Source organism: Pseudorasbora parva, chromosome 7, assembly GCF_024679245.1.
Source record: "Pseudorasbora parva isolate DD20220531a chromosome 7, ASM2467924v1, whole genome shotgun sequence".
In the NCBI taxonomy this organism is placed as follows: Eukaryota; Metazoa; Chordata; class Actinopteri; order Cypriniformes; family Gobionidae; genus Pseudorasbora; species Pseudorasbora parva.
Window position 1 is genome coordinate 37,828,122 of NC_090178.1, and position 4,365 is coordinate 37,832,486.

A 4,365-nucleotide genomic window follows, 5' to 3' on the forward strand; every position below is an offset into this window, starting at 1 on the left:
GAAGTTGATGATGAACGTTTCCTCCGGAAAGCAACGCAACGACGCCGGGCACACTGCTGACATCTGTCGACATGGAGCGGAACATTTCGACTTAATAAAGTTGTTCTTTTTACAACGTGCATAAACATCTCCTTCCTAAAATTAAGAACTGATGGTACTGATACATAACAAACCGTTATTACCCGACGTTATGTGCCAAACACAGAGAAAAAAGGGAAACATATTCTTTGCCCAATGACAATGTTTTTTTTGTTTTGTTTTTTACTAAAAACTGAAAATTTAAGGACACAATTACACTTGGTAATGTGTGTATTTAAAATGTTTACCACACAGACCTGTGGCCTGTTGCACAAAGCTGGATTTTAGTTCCCTTTCGAGAGAGGTTCCTCGTATTACGTATGGGGAAAACTCCTTTTCTCGAGAATGTGAAGCAAAACTTTTAATAAAGGTATCTATGTAAAGCGCAGTGAGCTGCACGGCCATAGCCCAGCGCGAGGAGCGCTCTGATTGGCCGGGCTGCGGCAACTGCAGGAACCAATGGTGAGGCGGCTGAGAGGAACGAACCAATGGGGGGCGTTCCAGAAGCCCGCCGAAAAAGGTGCTTATATTTGCATACAGGAGGCTATATAAGACCCTAATTCGCCATAGGTGTCAGATTTTATCTCCTTCAGCGATACCTTCGCTGGTCTCCGGAAGAAGCACCGCCGTTGAAAAGGCACCAGCGGAACCTGCAGCTGAGGACGACGGACTCCCTCTCCGCCTTCTCTGCCGTTCCAGCTACGCCATCCGGCGTTATATATCCTTTAAACTGTGTCTATGTTGAGTGTTATATGTGTTTGTGTGTGTGTTGCCGCTGCAACGCCACTTCTAGAGCTTACAGGCTTGTTCTACTCGAGGACTCTCTCGTTCCGCCGCGTCGTTAAGCGCCGCGGAAAGACGGAGCTCTTCTCACTCTCCCTCTGCTCTCGTCCCGTCACGCTGAATAGCGCCGCGGAAAGAGAGAATGTTAGAGGACATGAGCACACTCAAGCCGAAGCTCTCTTCACTCTGCCGCCGCCGCGGCTCTTCTTCCGCCGCTGCCACAGAGTTGTTCCCACTCTTCTCTCATTCCGTCGCGCTACAGCCGCGGACAGAGAATACTAGAGTGAATAGGCGAACTCGAGCCGAAGCTCTCGTCACTATACCGTCGCGCTGAGGAGGCGCCGCGGACAGACGGAGTTTTTCCTCAGTCTTCCTCTTCTCTAGTTCAGTCGCTCTATCGCCGCGGACAGAGAATACTAGAGTGAATAAACAAACTCGAGCCGAAGCTCTCGCCGTGCTAGAAGCGCCGCGGACAGAGTTTTACCTCACGCTTCCAATTCTCTCGTCCGGTCGCTCTATCGCCGCGGACAGAGAATACTAGAGTGAATAAACAAACTCGAGCCGAAGCTCTCGCCGTGCTAGAAGCGCCGCGGACAGAGTTTTACCTCACGCTTCCAATTCTCTCGTCCTGTCGCTCTATCGCCGCGGACAGAGAATACTAGAGTGAATAAACAAACTCGAGCCGAAGCTCTCGTCGTGCTAGAAGCGCCGCGGACAGAGTTTTACCTCACGCTTCCAATTCTCTCGTCCTGTCGCTCTATCGCCGCGGACAGAGAATACTAGAGTGAATAAACAAACTCGAGCCGAAGCTCTCGCCGTGCTAGAAGCGCCGCGGACAGAGTTTTACCTCACGCTTCCAATTCTCTCGTCCTGTCGCTCTATCGCCGCGGACAGAGAATACTAGAGTGAATAAACAAACTCGAGCCGAAGCTCTCGCCGTGCTCATTCTACCGCCGCCGTGCTGAAGCGCTGCGGACAGAGAATACTAGAGTAAGTTAGACGAGCGAGCTCGGGCTGTTGGGTATGTCAAGAACAATGTCGCTGCAGCGCGCGCTTACTGTCAAGGAAGTTGTAATGGCTGCCTTGTCATGATAGCGCGCGCCCCTTCCACAGCGCGTTGCTGACTAGAGCGCGGCTTACGTCATAGCACGCGCTCACTGTCAGAGCATAAGGGCGTCGGAAAATGGCTGCCAAGCTAAGCCCTTTTTTCACTCTATCACTTCCAGTCCCCTTTATTCAGGCGGCTGGAAAGGTTTTTACACTGTAGACAAAGTGTCCACTACACAGTGTGCACCCCTACATAAGCACTGTTAATTCAGCCTCACAAAATCACAAATAAATCCCGCCGCGGCCGGATTACACCATATAAAGTCAACTAGCCTTATTGCAGTCAACTAGCCTGTGGTCAAACACGCTTGTCTGCATGCGCGCTTTCAGTCTAGACTAGAGCATAACGGCATTGTGGAATGGCTCACATACCACCCGCACTTCCTTACATTCTCCCAGTTCCCTTAAGTTAAGTGACTGGAGATGAAATATTGCAGTCAACTAGCCTGTGTTAAACACGCTCGTCTGCACACTAATGCTGTGTGCGTTTACCCCTGTGGATTTGCTCACTGGTTTGCACCGTGGGTATTCTACGTAGGTTGTGCGCCACTGCACATTGTTTACACTACACACAAAAGAGCTTTCTATGTAGGAAATGTGCCCACTTTACAGTCTGCACTCCTGCACCCAAGCACTTTTCACAAAGTTCGCTCTCGCACACACAATATAAATGTGAGGCGTGCGCCCACTGCAAAGCCTGCACCGCCAAAACTAACACTATCCCCACAGTCTTACAAGCAGTGTTACAGCACAAGCAACCCGGCTAACAGGCCCCTATTACTAAGCGGCCAGCCCCCGAATCTAATTCAACCCCTGGCTTTATGAGCCCAGGCCTGGCAGGCCATTCCTGGTATATAATATTGGGTGTTGAACATATAAAACGAGGCTCTCGCTACAGTTTTGCTCGCAGACCCCGCGATTCAAGCCGTGGTCGAGCCCTCTGTAAGAAGCAGTGTCAGTCACGCGCTTCTCGCTGAGGCATTGAGACTGTTAAAGGAGAGAGCGGCGAAAACAGTACACCCGACGCTAGCGAGTCAGGTTTTTACTGTCGCTAATTCCTCATGCCGAAAATGGGTGGCGGTCTCAGGCCCATTTTCCAGGCATCTGAACAAAGCACTTATGACACGCTCGTTTCAAGGTGCTGACGGTGAAACAAATCCTCGCGCACATTCGCCCCGGGGATTGGGTTTTCTCAATAGATCTGAAAAACGCATACTTCACGTTACGATAACCCCCCACCCCCACTACAGGCCATTCTTGAGATTCGCCTTCAAGGGGCAGGCTTATCAGTACAGTCATTGTCATAGACTCAAGACTTACGGCATAAGAACCACCACGTCTTGATAATGTACATAAAATCGCTAGGGCAGCCGAGATCAGACTCTGTTCACTGCATGGCTAAGCATCTCCTTTTATGGGCAGAGCACAATCTGAGCTCCCTAAGGGCGGCTTACGTGCCAGGTATTCTGAATCAGGGTCCGGACATGTTATCCAGAGGACCCATGTCCCCAGGGGGATGGTCCCTTTACCCGCAAACAATTCAGCTCGCACAGCACACGCTGCCCAATATTTTTTCTGCAAACGCAGGGATGCCCTGGCCCATGTTGGCCCAGACTCCCTCTATATGTTCCCTCCGATCGCGATCCAGCTGCAGCCTGTGCTTTTTAATAGCCCCACTTTGGAAGAACCGCACATGGTTCTCCATACTGTTTCAGCTGTCAGACACAGCCCCATGCCTATTCTGCCAATGAAAGGGAAGGTCTGGCATCCCAATCCCGAGCTGTGGGCCCTCCACGTATGGCCCATCAACGGTATCCGGGAACCTCTCTGACAAGTTATGAACACTATTTCGGAAGCTAGAGCCCCTGCTATCTGGCAGCTCTGCTTTGAAGTGGTCAGTGGTTTTCTAACCAATGTGCTACGCGAAACATCGACGCACACTCATGCGAACTGGCGGAACCGCTCGCTTTCTCCAAGAGCTAATGGATGCGGGTCGTCCCCCCTCCATACTCGGGGTGTGTGTCTCCGCCATAGCAGCTAGCCACACTCCGATCGCGGCACATTCACTAGGGAAAAGTGATCTTATTGTGTGTTTTCTTAAAGGGGCCAGGAGATTCAGCCCTCCTTGCCCCTACCTCGGTCCCTATTTGGGACCTCGCCATGGTTTTGGAGGCCGTGAAGGGTTCCCCCTCCTAACCACTTCAGAACACGAGCTTGAAGCACATATCACTCAAAACCGTTTTTCTGCTGGCTGTGGCCTCGGTTAACCGAGTGGGTGGCTTACCTGCACTCTCCGTGAGCCCTTCCTGTCTTGAGTTTGGGTCCAGCAACTTCAAGGTTGTGCTCAAACCGAGGCATGGTTTTATGCTGAAAGTGCTATCAACCCCTTCAGTATGC